This window comes from Passer montanus, unplaced genomic scaffold (assembly GCF_014805655.1).
Source record: "Passer montanus isolate IOZ18808 unplaced genomic scaffold, ASM1480565v1 scaffold24, whole genome shotgun sequence".
NCBI classification, from domain to species: domain Eukaryota; kingdom Metazoa; phylum Chordata; class Aves; order Passeriformes; family Passeridae; genus Passer; species Passer montanus.
In genome coordinates, this window is record NW_024367037.1 from 8,970,195 (window position 1) to 8,990,704 (window position 20,510).

A 20,510-nucleotide genomic window follows, 5' to 3' on the forward strand; every position below is an offset into this window, starting at 1 on the left:
GAGTCATTGATTCCCTTGAGAGTAGAGAGGCCGTAGAGAATCATATTGATAATTAGAGTAATTGATAAACACCAACCCCATGAAACTGAGCAACAACCAATACTGGATTCTATACTTGGGACAGTATATATGCCTGGGTGCATGTACAGACTGGGGGACAAGAGGCTGAAATGAAGCTCTGCAGAAAGGGATCTGGGAGGTTTGTTTGCTGTGAAATTCAATATGAACTAATGTTGTTCCCTGGCAGCCAAGAAGGCCAAAAGGATCCTGGGGTGCTTTAAGCAGAGCACAGCTGACTGGTAAAAAGGATTGGCTATCCCACTCTGTCTCTGCATTGATGTTGCCTCACTTCAGGTTCTGAGCACAGTGCTGGGCTGTGTCAGACACCAGAACCTGATTAAGAGGTAAAACGGAAGAACAATGAACAAATTACGTAAATATTTGTGGTACATGAGCATAGTTTGGCTCCCACCAAACTATCCACTTCTGATATTTATCCATTAAATTGCCTGTGAGGGAGTACAAGCTGCCTGCATCTGACAGACATTTTGAATTTGTTGCAAAGGTATGTGGATTAGCAGCTGTCTTTTGGAGGAATTAGTATGTAAACTTAATGACATACTGCACTTCTCTGAGCCGTGGTTCAGGGTGCATCTATGTGCCAAGAAAAGAAATATAGCTAAGGGGAAAAGAGGGTCATTGTTTTTGCAAATCATTGTATTCATCACTCTGGCATATAGGAAGACAGAACTGTTAACTATAAGACATAGGAGATCTTTTAAAAAGTCATTGAGGCAAAAGCTTAATTCTATTTTCGAGGCATTACCCAAAAGTAGTTTGTATTCTTTGTGTTTTGTGTTTTCTTCCCATCCGTTTTGTTTTCAGCACAGGACTGCAGGCTGTCTTGCAATTCAATATTTGTTGATATACAGTTTTACCCATCAGTAATACAGATTTTAAAATCAGTGTTAACCGTCAATTTTGTTGATGATGCACAAGGCAGAATAGAGCACAGCTTGTGGTTTTACAGGTTTTTGTCAGCAGTATTGACAGCAGTAAAACCCTGAAGCAGAACCTGCGCAGAAAGCAGATATGTGCACTAACAAGATGTTATTTTGAGAGTTTCCTTTCCAGCTCATAGCTTTTTACTGGCAATATTTTAATTGGTCCAATGCCAACATAAAAAATATAACATTTTACAGCTGTAATCAAAGTACACTTGGGAACTATTTGACCCAGTGATATAATTCCCCTTCTGTCCCAATACAAGTACACTTAATTAAATATACTCCAATCTTTTCTTAATAAAAGATATATTTCACCTCTGACCAGTCCATAGGTTGTACATTAAGCTCAGGCTTCCACTTATACAGCAAAAAATCATAATGAGAGAAGGAGAAAGGGGGAGGTTTTTATTTATTTTTTTCTCAAATTATATTTTAAAAAGAAGTATAGCTGTAGAAGAAAAAAACACCTCCTTAACTTTTTTTCCCCCCTCTTATAAAATAACTGCAACATTCTTAACATTTAACAAAATTACTGACAGGTAATATCATTAAATTCTCATTACTGGAAGCAGCAATTTTTAAGAATGAATGATGATGGTATCAGTTTTCGCATACTCAATACCTTCATAGCAAAAGTTTAAAAATAAGGTCTTTTGTGAATCATTAACAAATCTAACCTAGAAATTTCACTTTATTGCTTGTGTCTGTCAATCATTTGCTCTTACCTTTTTTAGCCAACATGAGTATTAAAAAATACTTTATGGTCTTGTCTAAAACCCTGTTTTTCTCAAGGAAGATCAGAGCCATGACAAATGTTGCATGTTTGCACATTGTAGTCCTAGGATTGCTTATGTGGGTATGATAAGTCCTAGGATTTTTTAGTCAGCACTGCTGAGACCACACCAGGAGTGCTGTGCCCAGTTCTGAGCTCTTCAGTACAAGAGAGGCATGGAAATAGTGGAGAGAGTCCAAAGAAGGGCCACAGAGACGATTAAGGATGTCTCTCCCTTGAGGAAAGCCTGAGAGACCTGGGACTGTTTACCCTGGAGGAGGGAATGGTCAGGAGGGAACTCATGAAGGTTTGTAAATACCTGAAAGGGATGTGCGGAGAGGATGGAGCCAGGTTCCTTTCAGGAGTTCCCAGTAGCAGGGCAGAGACAACAGGCACAAACTCTTATGGAGAAGGTTCTCTTTGAACATTGGGAAGCACTGTTTTATTGCGAGTGACTGAGCTGCAGCGCAGCTTGCTCAGGGAGATTGTGGAGATACTCAAAAGGCCCTGGATGTGCTCCTGGGAAATGGAGTCTAGGAGATTTTGTTTGGGCAGGTGGGTTGGACAAGATGAAGTCCAGAGCTTCCTTCTTCCACAGTTCTTTCCTCAACCATGCTGTGATTCTGATGTTATAAGTTTCCCAATAGCTCCCATTATAATTTAAATGGTTTTTTCAAGCTTCAAGTATCAAGTGAAATTTTCACTGTTGGGATATCTGTTCCTGAATAGTCAAATTCAAATAATAGTAAAAACAACAATAACAACAACAACTACTTGTAATCTCAGCAGAAAAGGTAAAAGTAAAATATTCTGGTTTACAGGGAGGGGAGAATAAGACAGAAGCAAGGAGAAAGGGAGAGAAGGAGGTAAAGAAGGGGGGAGGGAGGAAGGACTAATAACATGGTCATAATAAATCAGGCAGAAAAACCTCTACTTTTGGTCAGATTTGTTCAACCAGAGCCCTACAGACTAGAGAGATCAGTAACCTCAGAGAAGCCCCAAGGGTTGCATGGGTGGCACAGAATAGGATGTTGCACTGTTTGATTGTTAAGCACACAGATGGTGGCTGTTGAGAGCACACTCCAGAACAATTTGTACCGTACAGTAGCAAGGCAAGCCACTAATCATATATTGCTCAGTTAATCAATCATTCAGCTAAGAAAGACCAGATGGCACAATTCATAAAGAGTCAACTACAAGTGTACAAAAGGGCTCATAGGTATTACTGTCCTATCCTTGTAATCTATAAAAGAGACTTTTTGGTTTCTAGATTGGCTACATGTTCGCTGTCAAATTGAATTCACTAACATGCTTATCTCTTCTGAAAGATAATTTTAGATGAATGTATCACTAATAAATTCATTATCCATAAGCTCAGATAAGAATGAGAGTCAATAATGAACAATGTCAAGATAAACTAAATAAACTTTAGGAGCCTCTTATAAGAAATTAATAGAGGGATGGTTCCAGCAGTTCTTACAGTGATGGCACAAAGTCAGTGATGGCCTTAATTTGATGTTACTGCCAGAGACCGCAAGATGTAGTGCCTTGTGTGTGGTCCATCAAAGCCCTAGAGAAAGAATCAGGAGACTCTGGAATTTGAGTTGGTACCTAAGTCCTAGTGCACTCTCGTGAAACCTATTTAGACCCCTAAAGTTCTGGTTCCAAACATGTCCATAATCAATTCAGTTATGCAGAGTAACCTATTACCTGTCTTTCCCTCATTATTACAATGTTTTACACCTTGCCTGTAGGTCTTGGTAAAGCAAACAGGTTCCATGAAGTAAATAGTGGTGCAAAAGGTGTGACTGCAAGAAAAGTTTGCCTTTAGTGTGACAAAGTGGGTGCCACTTCCCCATGGGGAATTTTCCATGAAATAAACCTTGATTGAAACTTCTGAAATGAACAGGAAATCAACCACAAAGTGCAAAAACTCATATTAATTAGGAAATTGTTAATTCTTCTTCCTCCTCTTTATCTGGGAGAAGGAAACCAGGATGAAGTTTGTTGGTTTTTTTTTTTTTGTTTGTTTGGTTTTTTTCCCAAGAATTAATGATATTTCACCATGCAGAGAGAAATAACATTCTTAGATTTCTTTGTTAATGACAATGAATCTGGACATCTCCTATTATTTTGTTCTATTGACTTAAGAAGAAGTATAAGTGGCTCCAGTTACAAGGTAGATCAAATTTTTCTGTTTAGAAAGAAATATCCTCTGACCTTCAGGAGAGCATACAGGTTTTACATCCTGCCTGGATGTCATAACATTCCTAAACAATTAGAGTAAAATCTGCCACTGATGGGCAGACTAGACTTAACCAGTTTCGCTGCCTCATCTTGAACAACAACACAATAGCAAAAGTTGGTGGGTTTTTTTGGTTTATTTTTTGTTTGGCTTGGTTTGGTTAGTTTTCTTGTTTTCTGTTTTAAAGGTGGACTCAACTAAATTATCATGCCTCCCCTAGACTCAGAGACACATGCTCTTTCAGCCCTGTGGTCCTATTGAGTCAATATGTCTTTCTCTGCACTTCAGTGTATAATAACCTGAAATCTTTACAAGAAATGTGGGAGATTGAAACTTGAGCCATATAGTGTAATCCTTCTTCAATACATGTTAGAACAAATGCTTAACCATATTACCTTTATTTTGGAAAAAATTACTTGCAAGGGACTTCATCTAAAACCTGTGTCAAGAAGAACCTAGGTGTCATTTGGCTTATGGGTGGTTCATTTTTCAACATATCTGCTTTTGTAGGAAGGCTGGACTTAGAATCACTGGCACCTGAATGCACCCATGTTTAGGAGCCTAGTCATTCCAGATAAGATATGGAAACTAGTAAGATGTACACTGCAGCTGTATCTATTAAGGCTAAAAGAGAGACAGGATATGTTAATATAATTTTTAAATCCATAAATTGTAATGAATTTTCTTTATTAATTCACATTCTCCTCTAAACAATTACCCCTAATTTGGGGATGCAAATAAATACAGTAGAGGAAAAAAGATGTCAACATTAACCTGTAATGTAACTTCATCTGTCAAGTTACACTTAGATCAGGAATCTTTTTGTTAGTCATGTCTGAAAATATCTTTTCCAGAACTTAACATTACACAGAAGTGATAATATCAATTTTAAAAAAAGATTAAAAGAAAGAATATAAAAAGTTTTTTTAATTCATAATAATAACTGTAGTCAGCAGAAAAAAAATGGTTACCTATTTTGGTGAATAGCTATTTAGTTAAAAACTAGTATGAACTCACAATTAATATTATTCTAATTAAAAATTCAACCAGGTAAAATTTGGTTTGTATTAATAACTAATTTTGCAACATTTGCTATTTCATGTAGCACATTCACCTTAATGATTATTACTTTTAATGCTAATGAAATTTGTTCAGTTAAAAAAGGGTATTGTTGACATATATCTGAGCATATTTTAGCTGTGAGCACATAAAAATAGAGAATGGATTTTTAGAGTATTTTCCTTTCCTCATTTTTTATACTTCATTCTTCTTCTAGGTGCAAGTACCTTCAGTTGCAGATTTCTTCTAATTGCTTAAATGTATTTTGCAAATCACTCTCAATGAAAGCACATTTTTCATTGGTTCTGTTACCAACTAAAATACCAATAGTCACTGAAGCAATTGATCAATAGTATTATTTCCTTCTGCCACACCAATTCTGCTCACCAGGGTCTCTGCTCCAGAAAACTTATGTGTTATGTTATTGCCCAAGTCCGAGATCTATACTGGCTAGAGTAGAATAAATAGGCAATCATTCCTGTTAAGGAGAAACAGATTTCTCATTCATTTTTAAGCACTTGAACACTGGCCTAACTACAGTGTTTTATTATGCCTTCTGGATTTAGGAAGACCAATTTCTGTTAACTTGACTTCACACCCACGAAGTTTTTAGGACTTGGACTGAACTGGTTAGACTCAACAGCCATAGCTCTAAATTTTTTAATACTTTCTGATGCATGAGTATATGTTACTGTCCCTATATCTGCTGTCATAAAATCACTTTAATATACTGTTAATTTAAAAAAAAAATAAAAGAAAAAAGAAAAAGAGTTTACAATAAAAATAAGTTCAGCATAAAGTTCTATTCTGGAATAAGATTCTGTTGTTTAACATTGATATTCAATTCAGGTTTTGCCTTACTGAAATTAAGTCATATGGCCACTTGTGCTCTCTTTCTTCTGCATAGAGATGAATGAGAGCCACAAAATGCTTGTAGGGAGTTTATTCAACCTTGCTTAAGATGAGTGTCTCTCTTTTCCATTAAGGATGCGAAAAATGCTATCTCCTATGTTTCCAGCTGTGTTATAATATAAAACACATTTCAAAGAATTCTCTGGCCATGTTGGCACTTTTTACCTCTCCTGCTATAGGATGGGAGGCTGTACGGGCAGGAATACAGGTCTACTTTCTCTAAACCATTTCAGGAATGCAGTTTAGCAATCATGCTAGAGCTGCTATATTCTTTGTAATTTCACATCTCTGTCTCTTTTTCCTCCTGTATCTCTTCCTCCATTTTCATCTGCTCAACACAATTCTAAGATCAATTGAATTCATGACATGCACTTTGATACAACCATGAATGTATTGTATTTCTGTCTTGTACCTCTACTTGTACTATATCTGAGTACAAACCTGGAAACCTGGAAAAAAAGAAGTCTGGATTAACCATCTGGGATATAAAAAGTGTTAAGCTTGTAAGTACAGGCACTATTTGAGCAGGCTGTATTTTACTCTCTAAGAGAGGTCATAATGACATTTCCCATAGGAAGCCATGTGGGAAAGAAGCAGCGCATCATTTGTTTCTTTATGGAACTGTTAATTACTGTCACTTCTACATGAGATAAGAGACAACCTATTTACTTCACATTTACACAGTTCTTCTTTAGCTCTAAAGTAGAAGTTAATGTGCTTTAGCCACGATTCTGTAATTTCTGTCTTTTCAAGACACACCTGCCTATTTTTCATTTGCTTTTCATAGCAAATGAAAAATAGACATTTTTCTGGTTTCTTGTCATGAGTTGGACTGGTATGAAGACCAATTCAACTCATGGCAAAAGCCATTTATAAGGCTCCAGGAAGTATGGCATCTCTATCATGTATCATGTATCACTTTTTATACTAAAATTTAATACAGTGTATATTTGAAAAATGTATATGATTGCTCATACATATCCTTTGTATTAAATGTGTTACTTTGCATATAAGATACTGTAATACCTTAATAGAATTTTTTTAAAAACTGACAAAAAAAAAGGTTAGCCAGCAATTCCCTGTTTTATGGGCCCTCTGGTCCCTTTTTTACCTTACAACTGGATGAATGAGAAGAATTCCTATTATATTAATTCAGATTTTGTGCATCAGTTATCTGATACATCAGCTACCCTGAAAAAGATAATCCAACTATCCTAGACTGCTTCCTGCTATCTAGCACCCCAGGCTCTACAAGACCATTTATGATGATATTTTCCACATAATTTTTCTCTTAAAGTTAAAAAGATGTATTTACTAAACATATAATAAATTTAAAAACAGAGATTATCTATATATGATGCAATACTGGTTTTGTCTATGTAGGTATATTTGCTCTAGATATATTTTTTCCTGTTAATTTTGCTGGTTTTTGAATTTTTTTAGTGATTTTTCATCTTCTACAGGTTGAGCATCAACATCTGCCACCCAATAAATGTATCATCAGCATTTGACTAAACAACACTAGAAATACTCTCTACCTGAAGGTGTTTCACTTTAGACTGAATTAAGAATGGATAATACATTCTGATGTTGTTGACTTCATTTTCTATTCTGACTAATGCATATCCAGAAGGATATGAACATTATTCCTCCTCCAGTGTACCATAATAAAGAAACCCTTTGCATGTTTACACTTGATAGATTAAAGTGCATATGGTTCTTGCTCAAAGGCTGTTTAGGTGTGGAGAAAAGTATCCTTGACACTAAGATAATCTGTGTTTTCTTTTCACTGGCTATTAACTAGTGGGCTTTTTTCTCTATAACTTCTGTAGGCATAGTCACCATACTTAGTACAACATTGATATAAATCATGCGGAGTATTAATGTGAAGATTTTGGAAGGCGTGTCACAAATCCCTGCTTTTAAAGTTACATTTTGGTAAGCATATTTACAAGGAGGTTGATTTCCTTAAACTTATGCATAAAGCAGAGTCTAAAATTAGTGTGATCTTACCCAGAAATGCACTTTAATAAAGAGTGCTACTAAAATTCTAATTTATTTGAGATTTAATAAAATAACACTCATTATATAGTTATTCATTATGTTGAAGCTACAATCTTGTCATTGTTTTCTTCAGACTTTAAAAATTGTTTTAAAAATAATACCCAAACTGTAGGTGTTGGGATCTTTATTTCTAAATAATTCCTTTTCTTAAATAGCAACCTTAGTGGAATATTTTTGTTTATTTGTTTCTTTCCTTCTTTTTTTTTTCTTTTATTTTTTTCTGAATAAGAAAGTTGCTTATTAAGTACTAGTTAAGAAATCATAGATGTTGAAAACTTGTTACACAATTATCAGTCCATCCTTACAAATTTAGCTGTGCCGCAAGATATTTGACTTTGACTTATGTTCCCAGTTCAAGAGATATATATACTGAAGGTTGCCTTTCTAACCACCAAATTATTCTGTAACCATAGAAACAGCTGAACTGACCGCTAACTGGGATATTCATCCTGATAAAGATCTCACCAATTCTGCAGAGGCCTGGCTGTTTCAGGTTCAGCATTTCAAGCCCACAGAAAATGCAACTGACACGCAATATTATTAAGGGAAAGAAAATGTATGCATCACCACACATTCTCACGAGATACACTCCTCCCATCACTGAGTTCAATACACTTTCTGCCTTTTCACTTTCCTCAAATGTTCTTAAAGTATAACAATGCAAGTTTTGATTATGAGAATTTGTAACATTGGTTATATTATAGAGTACTTAAGTTTGTGCTTAAAACTGTAAATGAGTACTTAATTCATTAATTTCTATCAAGATAGATATATTTCCTTTTTTTTTTTTTTTTTTTAGATCTTTTGCTGTTACCTAATCTCCTGGATAAAATGTATGAATATATACCCATTTATATCTTTAGAACTTCTATATGTTCCATCACTTAGTGAGAGTTAAACATTAAGATTTCTCCCCACGTTTATAAAATTAAATTTGACCTTCTATTCAACTCTAAAACTCAGAATGCAAAACTGGGGGTGGGGGGGGAACCAAACCAAACTATTTAAATTGCTGATTATTTTCAGCTTCAAACTGGGTTATCAAAAAAGGACTAAATCTTGTCATGCGGCTTTACCCAATATCTCTTATTTTTACAGCAAGGTAAAAGTCATGAACCTGATTAAAGAAAAAGATGAAGAATTCATTTGTGCATGAAGAAAAGCTTAGGAAAAAACATTAAGCTGTCAATAAGACATAAGTTCACAAGCACCTGGTCCTCTGCAGCACAGATTTCTGTATATGTATATATGTGTGTCTGTGCCAGTAGAGGTATACAAAATATTAACTTATAAAGGAAAAAAAATTAAAAAATTTGTTTGCTAAACAGGAAGGACCAATAGGGTTGAAGTACCCTAAGCTGGTTTGCAGGAAACTAACCAGTAGTTCTTCCCAGTGTGTGTGCTTTTGAATATGGCTATAGGCACTTCTACAATATGTGTTGGTTTGGGGAGGAAGGAAAAAAAATGGCACAGGGACACAGAATTATTGAAAAAAAGAAGATTCCATAAATAATTGAAAAAATAATACCAATGATATATGACAATAAGCTTGGTTTTGTTCTGAGCCCTCGAAATCGCCAGAGTTATCTTTGTTACTACTACGAGATACATAAGTTGTGGGAAACTTCACTTTTGACCTGAATCTTTAAAATAAAATTACTAGGAGGCATTTGTTTTATCTGCATAAAGAGATATAAACCACCACTGAATGATGGATCTTAATTTGAATTTGCCAATATTAAAGAATAGTCTCTAATACCAGAATGCATTCTTGAAATTTCTCACTCCCTGGAGTACTTTTGAAGGGAGTTTAATGAGACACAGAGCATGAGACTGGTTCTCTAAATCTGATAGTTAATTTTATGCTTCCAGTTTTTCTTATTCTCGTGATTTGTGATGAAAAGTGAAGCTCCATGCAGGTTCTTTCCATACGAGTCACACCCTCATTGTCAGTCATAAGATGCTGGAGTTGGAGATTATTTTTCTTTGAGTTTTGGTTTGTTCTATTTTGTTTGATTCTTTTCTTTCTATATTTAATTACTTTGGTATGTTTATTTCTTCAGTAGAATCAAGTGAAAAATTTTCCTGTAAAAGAACGACTTAGAAAATATTTACTTAATGGTTTTATATGGTTTTAATAACTTTATGAAGTTATTAACCAACGAAACAAACATGAATTTTTGGTTTTCATGAAGTTAACAGTTCTGCAATGTACAAAAACATAGAGCATAGGGTCAAAGACTAAAATAAGTTCACCAATTTTATACTGTATGACAGCAGGTCATAAAATCAATCAGAAGAATGCCAAGGCTAAAGAGAGTAAAAAAATAAGAACAATGAAATTCATACAAGTGGAGTTGTTGTAGAGGTACCTAACAAACACTGTACTAAAGATAAATATTGTTGGCTTATTATGGTTATTTGAACTTTCAGAATGCAGTGTGCAAAGAGCTCATTCTGGTGAAGGAATGGAAATCCCACAGAATATGAATGAACAGGACAGCAGCCTCCTCAACCTTCCATGTCCAAGAAAAATTCCTGATTATCCTAAGAACTTTGTTAGCAATGTGAAAAAAAAAATTAAATTATAATTCTTATGGGATATATATCAAATGGAAATACTACAATTATCCTAAGAACTTTGTTAACAATGTGAAAAAAAATTAAATTATAATTCTTATGGGATATATATCAAATGGAAATACTAACTTTTCAGAGTGAAGAGAGAGGGTTTGTTCCAGGATTACTTCCAATAGGAAGTTTGCAGGAGCAAAGAGTAAGGACAAAAAAAAACCAAAAAAACTCCCTGTTAAATATCAGACACAGGGCAAAATCCTTCAAGCTTCACAAAATCAGGTATGATCAAAAATTAGCCATCAGCATCTCATTTTGTCTAAAAAAAAATTGAATTTCCATGGGGAAACCTATAAATTCAGAGTTAAGGCCTCCTCAGTGAACCAGGAATTGTAACCTGGTATCTGACCATGCTTTGATATGCATTTAACTTTACTAATATTTCTCAGCAGGTCTGCAATATTCCATAGTAACTGATTTTGCAGCATTTCAGACCTGTGTGAATGTCTGAAGTTTCTCTACTATTATATCTTGATACAATATGAATTATCTGCACTATGTACCTTTTTGTTTTGCTAGTGCTTATGAGTATCTCAAAGTAGATAATCTGTAATTCAAATAACAAATTTTTAAAACAAGACATGAAAGCATTCTTTGATTGCCTCTGGTTGTAGTGACATAATTTGTTCCCGAGCCCTTCTTCAATTGATGCATCAATCAACAGGCAACATGCTCACACAATCACAGAATATTCATGACCATGCTACTCCTTCCTTGCTCAAGAAGTAGTCTTGGTCTTTACCTTCACAGAACTGTTTTGTTTTAGTTTTGTTCAGTTTGGTTTGTTTTTATTATACAATATTGTTACCATACTCCTGACTCGTAGTAACTAACTTTCATTCGGAGTATATTGCTCCCTTTTTACAAATATGAAATTGCAGGAATAGAGAGCCACAGGATAGTAGTCTTCATTTTTCAATAGATTTGCTATCAGGATGTAAGGAATATAGATTCTCATCCTATATCTACTACATCACTCAAAGAATGAAATAGTCATTAAAAATCTACAGCATCATCTACAAAACCTGAAACTGATACAGAGGCAGTTTATCAGAACATAATTCTGTGGCTTTAGCTATGAAAATTCCTCATCTATTCTTAGGTGCAGATCTTCCAATCTAGGCAAATAATTAACTGGAAATTCTATAGGGAGCAATAAACCTTGCTATACAATCCTGCTTTGTGCACTTAATAACTTGGTTCCTCCTGCAAAAAATAGCATTGATGAACTTGCTTAAATTCACTAGAGCTTCTCTCTACTTCTCTAGACACCATCTTTGAGACTGCTACATATGTGCAGCTCCTTCATCCTCCTTTGCCTATTACTACGTTGTTAAACGCTGGGCAGGTTGTGGAGCTTTTTTCTCACTCAAGCTTTTGACTTTGCAGCATGAATAAAGTATTTTGTCATAAATATTTCCTTCTTTTGCATATTTTGAGAAAAACAAAATCAGAAACAAGCATAACATCATGTGATTTTTCAGTAGTGTCATCACAATTAAGTTGCAGCTACTTGATCTGGGGCTACAAACAGTTGCCTTTTCATGAATAAACTGTCAAAATTGAAGAAGCCGTTGTCTCCACAGATTAGATCCTTCTATCTGCCAGCATTCATGTGCTTGTCTCTGAGTCGTATGCATCAGCTGTATGACACAACTTGAATTCATATCAATGTCAAATCAATCACAGTACTTTTATCTGTTTTAATTGTAGTTTCAGCTACTTGTGCACAGAAGTAGAAATGTAAAGGCTTCACTCATGGAACAGTAACAAATGACCATGGGACAGTAATAGTTTCTGCAGATGCTTTAAAATTATAACAAATATGTGTCCAAATTTTGTGAATGAGAGATGAATGGCAAAGTATCTTTCAGAATGAGGTTTTTGGACTGTGCTTACAAAGTTTTTTGCAGTAAGTCTGATTAATTCTGCCTGTGCTCCAAGCTGATGATCAGCCACACTGAAGGAGCAAGAAGGATAAAAGGGTACAAAGACAAACCTTACTCTCTAGGTCCTGCTCCTCAATACTGCTTCTAGGTCAGACATGTTGCCACACAGCTAAATGGTTTCCAGGTGTTTGAAAGTATCAGCAGATTGATTTCAGATCTTCTTGGACATGAGTGACTCCATTGCACCCACTTGAAAAACCAGGAGTCTATCCTTAGATAACTCTGCTGTCCTCTCATGTCCATTCCCCACTGCTGAGGCTTTCTGCCACTGTTCTGGTGTAACTTGCATTCTCCAGCTCTTTCTCTAGCTTCTGCATACTCTGGTCACTGTTCCAAACCCTAGCTGCTATCAATTTGCCTTTATTACCTCCATATTTCAATTGGCGCGGGACCAATGCAGGCAAAGGTTTTTTCTGAACTACTTCTCCAGCTCTATATTATTTTAGTACGACTTCAGAATTCCATCTGTGTCTGATGTTTCCTTCTCCCCATTTAAGAAGTTAGGAGAGTAAAATATGCTCTTATTTCAGAGATACTGGAAAATACTATTTTCAGACTGTAGTGGATTTCTTTGCACTTGTGGTAGCTGACATTATGATATGGTATTTAAATTCAAGTGTTTGGGGTTTTTAATCTAAAAAATGGGTTTTATTTTCATCCCTGTTTTTATGACATAAGGATGGTAAAACTATTTAAAACCCTCTATACTGATGCTTAAATACATGGCAGACCACTGGTTTTATTCAGCTCTGTTGTTTTCTTAATATGCCTGAGTTATTTGTGTTTAAATACACTGAATTTTTATGAAGCATAAATATTCCAACATTTTAAATAGTTTATGTTTAAAAAAGTTAAAACTGTGGCAAAACAAAGGAGAAATTTTTAATATAGAAACATGCAATAAAATGGGGAGAGAGTTGCTGTTATCATGGACAGTATCTCTGTAATTTTATTTGTTCAAATAATTTGCTTTAAGAAAAAACTACTGAAGTTATGGTAGAATTAGAAATTTACATTTGTTGCATATTTTTATATGTGCATATAACCATGCGTATACAAAGCTATCAGTGTTCACAGAGAAAAAAAAATACATCCTGACTTCTTATATAGAACTATGGAGCCGCAAATGAGCTCACATATTTTTAAGAATTCATTATTTTTCTAAGACATATTAACCTAACCTTGAACTATCCTCAGAATTAATGCTAAAAGTTCATTTGTCAAGTAAATGAGGAAAGTACATGTTAGATGTATTACTTTTAACCCTCCTCTCTCCTCAGAATGTGAGTGATCATATTTGCAAAATGTAATCATTTTTGTTCATATCTAACAAGATTCCCAAAGTATCCTTGGATAAGAGCAGCAGAGTGATAAAACATGGGTTATTTTAACACAACCCTTGTTGAATTCAAAATACTTTTTATGTAGAAATTGCTTTACTTCTCCTATTTGCATCATTATGAATATATTTTCCTCATGTTTCTGTTGTAATTTTCAGAGAGGTCAATGGTAAAAATATGCAAATTCTAGAAAACTGTGTTATTACCTCATCGAGAGTGAAATCCTGAACTTTATTTCAGTAACTTTCATATGCAATTAAAGCTCAACTTTCCCAACAGGGTTATAGTATGTTTAATTAAAAATGAAGTTCATGATAGCCCAATACAACACATTAAATCAAATGAAAACATTTCTACCTTGCAGCCTTGCCTTCTAAAATTACGGATAAATCATGAAAAGGAATTTTGATTTCTCACTTTTTGTTCTTCAAACCAAGAAATTTCTTCACTTCAAGAAGATTGATTTCAGACTTAAAAAGCAAATATCTGTATTATACAAATAATATTTTATGAGTTTTGATGTTGTTCTGTTTTTTCCACCAAGTGATCAAAGAAAACTAAAAAGGTGATCAATGGTCCACCAGCAAAGCAATTAGTATTAAACTGATAAATATTTGTCGCTTTATGGCTACATTGATATTCACAAGTGCTGTGGGTTAATCACAGAAGGCAGCTAAGCATCACCCTGTCACTCACTCCCACAGCAGAACGGGGACGAGAAGCAGAAGAGCAAAAGCAAGAAATTAAAGTATGGACCAATATCAAGACAGCTTAAGAAAGGAAGAAAATCTGCACACACAAACAGATCAAGAAAGAAGTTCATTCACAGTTTCCTTATTCAGGCAGATGTTCAGCCATTTCCAGAGAAGCAGGGCTTCATTATTAACAGCTACGTGGGGAGAGAGAAGCCATAGCCACAACAATCCCTGCTTCCTACTGCCCCACATTTTGTTGCTGCCGTGTATCCTCTGAGTCAAAGTAATGCTTATGTATGTATTATATACATTAGCAGATCACAGCTGCCTTCACTGCTCCACCAGGATGTGGTATACTTTGATTTTGCTTTGGTCTAACTCACTGTGATAGAAGCTGAATGACCCATGGGGTAAATGGTAAATCTTGCTGCTCACCTGGCACAGAGTGACTTGTGGAACTGTTGGAGATGCAGAGCACATCTTAGCTCTAAGGTCCCAGACACCCCCAAAAAACCAAAGACAATATCAGGGGGCAATTTAGGAAATAAGAAACTGGAGTATATCTGCAGAGTACCCACCCCTAAGTCAATCTGTTACATTTGAGATGGTCTTACACTGCCATTTAAAAAAAAAAAAGTTCTTATAGTTATATCTAACATGTTCTAACATGAATATACTCTTTGAGTGTTTTATGATATTATCTGCTTCCATGGTCTCTCAGGTAGTGTACTTAGTGTCAACTACAGTTTTAAATCCAAAGAATAGTGATAAATATTGCACATTTCTGGTCTGCTAAACAATAAATGTCAGCTGCACTCAGACTGTAACTCAAGACAATTAACTGGAAGACAAAAAATTGCTTTTTCTTTCCCCTGCTGCCAGAGCTGTAAACTCTTTGCCAAATTGCCTTTATAAGAATTTAACTTCCCTACTGATTAGTTTGACTCACATTAATTTAAAAAATACCTCAACTGCTACTTACTAGGCTATAAAACTGTTGCTATTCCTAGCATGAAGACATCCTGGTTGTTATTTTATTTTAGTTAAAATCTTTTAAAAATAAGTAAATGGATTAATTAATAATTCTGAAATCCCAATAGAAAGATTATTTCTCTTTTATTATCATTTCATCAAAATATACCTGTGGCATTTTAAAGTAGTTTTTAAGAGCAAGATTTTTTTCACTCCCCAAAACCTGTTTTAGCTACAAAACTTATGCTTACAAAGGAAGAAAGTGTTCCACTTTAAATTCCAAATTTAAGTGACATTTTCTATTTCATTTTAAGACTAAATTAGTCCCTTCTAACTATATGTATGTTTTCTGCCTTGTCTTTTTTTGTTTGTTTATTTTAATTTTTTTGTAATTTTTAAAATTAGTTATTGACAAATTCAAACAGGCAATGTAAAAATATTCTGTGTTCACCTTTGTATAAAATTATCAGTACTTTGGAACAACCAGAGGAAGGACAGTGGAGAAAATTCGAGCCATAGCTCCTGATATAATAGGAATACAGGACAGATTAAATAATTTGATGATTTATAAATTATTTAGCTTTGTGATTCAAAAGAGGCACAGATGTATGGAAATTACAATTTTAGACTGGCATGCTAAAATCTTTGGAAGCTGATGAGCTAGGTCAGCTCAAAGCAGTGCTGGGCTCATTAGTTTGGCCTGTAGGCTCAAAGGTAAACTGGTGGCCTCGGCTGGAAGTACACTGCCAGGCAGAAGGGAGAGGAGGGAAAAGGGTATGAATGTGCTGGGGGACCACTGGAGGGCTGATAAGGCCAATGGTTAGTTCAGGAGTTCAACATGTAATATCTTTTTGTAGAGATGTGTTAAACAGAGCAATCTCTCCTTTATGCTGAAGATGATGTGTTATTAGCATAGCTGGTTTTTTGGTTTTGTTTTTTTTTTTTTAAAGACTATTTTGTTTCTTCTTGAAATAATGCAGTAATGGATCCAAGAGCTTCTCTTTCTTCTTAAGAAACAAGGCACTTGTTTTTAATGTCATGTTAAGGTGTTTCTATGAATAAAGCACAACACATTTGGTTGTCCTTTAAATATATTTTGACTGGTTTCATTATCCTGCATTTACTACTTATCAAACCTGACTTGCAAGAAGCAGTGTACTTCATCACCAGCAAAGCTTGCATAAATAGAAAACTTATGAGTCTAAAATGATAATTACCACAATCTAATGAATCACATAAATCATTTATAATGAAGGGAAATAAACAATGACTCAGAAATGAACACATTAATAACTTGGGGTGTGTTTTTTTCCAGAAACAATGAGTAGTTTAATTTATATAGTGTGTCCATAGATAGTATAACTGGAATCCTATCATTGAAATAATTAGTAGTTAATCTAAGGGGATAAGCATATCTAGCAGAGTCCAAATTGAAAAATGGCTATTAAAATTATCATTAAACTAGGAACATTACTATAAAATTATAGTAAATGGCCAACATGATTATAAAGAAAATGCAAAATCTTCAAGAGATCATTTACCAAACGTAACATCTCTCAGTCCCTCATCAAGCACCCTCCCTTCCACAATTATTTTTTATAAGTTCCTAAACAGAATATGGAACTTATTTAAATAAAAATTTGCATGTTTACAACAGAGAAATAATAATAATAAAAATCCCTGGCATTTTCTTTGCCTAAATGTTTCATTTGGGTATATTTGATGAATATGACCTGGGTATGACTACAGATGTTGGAGGTTTTGGCTCAGGACCATTATAACAGTGCTTCAGAGCAGCATCTATCTTCCTCAGTGAGATAAAGAGATGAAAAGCAAATACCTACAACTATAGTAGGGATATGGAAAAGTTGGTGGATGGAATTTCAAATATTTTTTTGATGTATGTAGAGAAACTAATTTCAGTGTATATGAAATGATAGCTGGATTTCCACAGACACTTGTGAATATTCACAATGCAAAAATAAAGCAGTAGAAAATGTTAAGTATATCAAAAGATTCTAGTACACTATACTAGAATCTCTAAACCAAGAATACTATAGGATTGCTACATTAGTTGTGATAATTTAGCATATTATTTTAATTTATAGTAAATTATAAAATTAATGTACATTTAGGACACTGAAAACATCTACCTTCTGATTCACTCACTTTTAAAATATTTATGGATATTTATTACTAGATTTATTTTCTTCTATGTTAGTCATAAACCTTATTAACTTCCTCTACATTCTGCATGTTACCATTTACTTGAAATCATAAATGGATTACTTGTTTTCCAGTTCAAAATAGATAGGTGATCATAATATGTAAATAAGGTGATGTGTTAGGAAAAAAGCCACTCAGATATTATATTTATATGTTCCTGGTGATTGGTGAAATGTCCCAAGAGCTGATTTCACTGAGAGAAGTCACAGTTAGACTTAAGTCACAGTTAAGTTAAGAAATTTCAAGGGTCCTGGAGAGCATGAGCAAGAGCATCAGTGCAACTCTGACCTTTCTGTCAAGACTGCAGGGGCTAAGTAAGAAAAGGTAGGCAATATTCAGAAGCCTATAAATTGTGGAGATCTAGAGTAACTAAGAAAATCCCAGAGAAATTCATTATTACACTGGAAGCAGTCCAGCTTAGACAAGGTTGATTTTGAGCTTACACTGAAATAATGAACACCTAATTGTCTCTGCTTTCCAGTTTCCAACACCCAGCCATTACCTAGCAGCCATCTGACTTGCTCAGGACAAAGTACATCAAGTTTTTTCACTGGATATAGAGTGTTCTTGGCATCTTATTTTGATTTTTCTACACAAAAGGGTTTGGCTCTTTTCTAAGAAAAAGACGCCAAAAAAGCAAACAATATTCTTAAAGTTATTTAAAGTTAAGTGATTAGGTTATTTAAAGATAAATATTGAAATATTTAATAATTTTTCTTTTTACCTTTTTCTTTGAAGCTATTTGAATACTGGGTTCATGCTGTTAATATAAAAATATAAGGTATTTGTATTATGTACATTACGTATATAATGTATATGGTATTAATATAAAAATATAATATAGGAGATGCTTTTCTTTTTCCTTCCAGCACTGGAGGAATCTCTTTCACAATAAAGATGGACTCAGAAATCTAGAATAAAGGTCTCAGCTTACAGAGTAACTGGGCCCCTATGTTTCAGCACCCAGTAAATATCAACTGATTAAAACTGGCAGAGAAGAATGATTAGCAACATGTTCAAACAATTCATGAAACACAAGAAGGCATGTCATTGTTTGTGAAATGTTTGTGACTGCCAGATATCATTCAGTTTTGGACTTGATAACTCATGGAAACCATTATTTTTTTTCTGTTCAGTAAGAAAATACAAAATTGTCTCTACACACACAACTGCCAGCAGTAATGCAATAAGGATCTTTGAATTCTAGCTGAATGATTTTTGAAATCAAGTAGCCTAATGAAAACTGATTGTCTAATCAGCTAATGTGCAATGTTTCTGATAATGAATGGAACTATGCTGGTGAAAATTTAATTAAGATAAATACTTATCATGTATTCAGTTATATCTGTATAAAAATTTTCAAAATAAAATGAACATCTATTCAACACACCTCAAAATGGCTTAATTGTGTACAAAATAGACTTTCTGTGAAACTTCCAAGGATGCAGTTTATTTTCACCCTGATGAATAAATAATATATTACATTTTATAAATCATAGTCATATATAGGTATATATATGAATATTAAATTTATATATGAATGCCATATATTACTACTACCATCTATATATTATATTACTATTATCATCCGTAAACAACTTTCTTTAGACATCTGTCCTTATTCCTACCTTTTGGATAAATTAATATTGTATCTAAATCATGAGACTTGATCAAAAAAGAACACAATGATTCAACCATACCTTTTCTTATGAAGTTCTGTTACACCATCCCATAGATGAAATATTCTAAAAACAAGTTCTTTCCTGGTGACATGCCATTAAAAAACTAAATGAATTGTATGATATCAAAAAGCTTGGTGTCTGGTGCAGCCATGTAGCTGTCATGTTACTATAAATGTATCTTCATTATTTTATTAATCTCGTTTAAAGATTTCTGTGCTTTAAAGAACACACACAGTAGTTCTGTACTATATACCATGGGGAGAGACAATGTCACAAAGCAAACTGTTCATAGGAATACGAGGTGTGATAGTAGCTTATTTCTGAACTTTGGATCTCTTTAGAAATTTCAGATATCTCAGAGTTTCTGTTATGTGAGGGCCAGATGGCTCTGCTTTGGGATAGTAGGAAACACAATCCCAAGACAGCATTCAGCAGCTGTTTAGGCAGCAGCTCCAGCTGACCAGACAAGTTTGCTCTTCCTTCACTTCACACAGACAAAGCCAGGAATGATGCAAGACAAGGAAATAAGCCAAAACCACTATGGTTACTGAGTATAGAGAAAATAATGCAAAAATTTAAAGCAAACAAATAAACACTTTAAATTCAAACCTCAAATCCATCACAATTGTGATATTTTTTGGGGTGGGGAGAAATGGAAAGGGCAAGAAAGTGGCATAGGGAAAGAAGCAACTGGATTTTCTTGCTTCATAAGAGAGAAAAAAATCTTTTGTTCTGATGAAGGTGCTTATTTCCATATGAACTACAATAACCGAATTTGATAACTACAACTGATGCTTTAACTAGAAGTATATTGTTTATGTCCACAGAGTGTTCTGACCAGATCTCCAGAATCAACACGTCTACTGAACCAAATAGTGCTTGTGGCTTTTAAACTATTTGTGGATCACATGACACCACTTGGAATTTTTTTTCTCTAATATAAGCAATGGAAA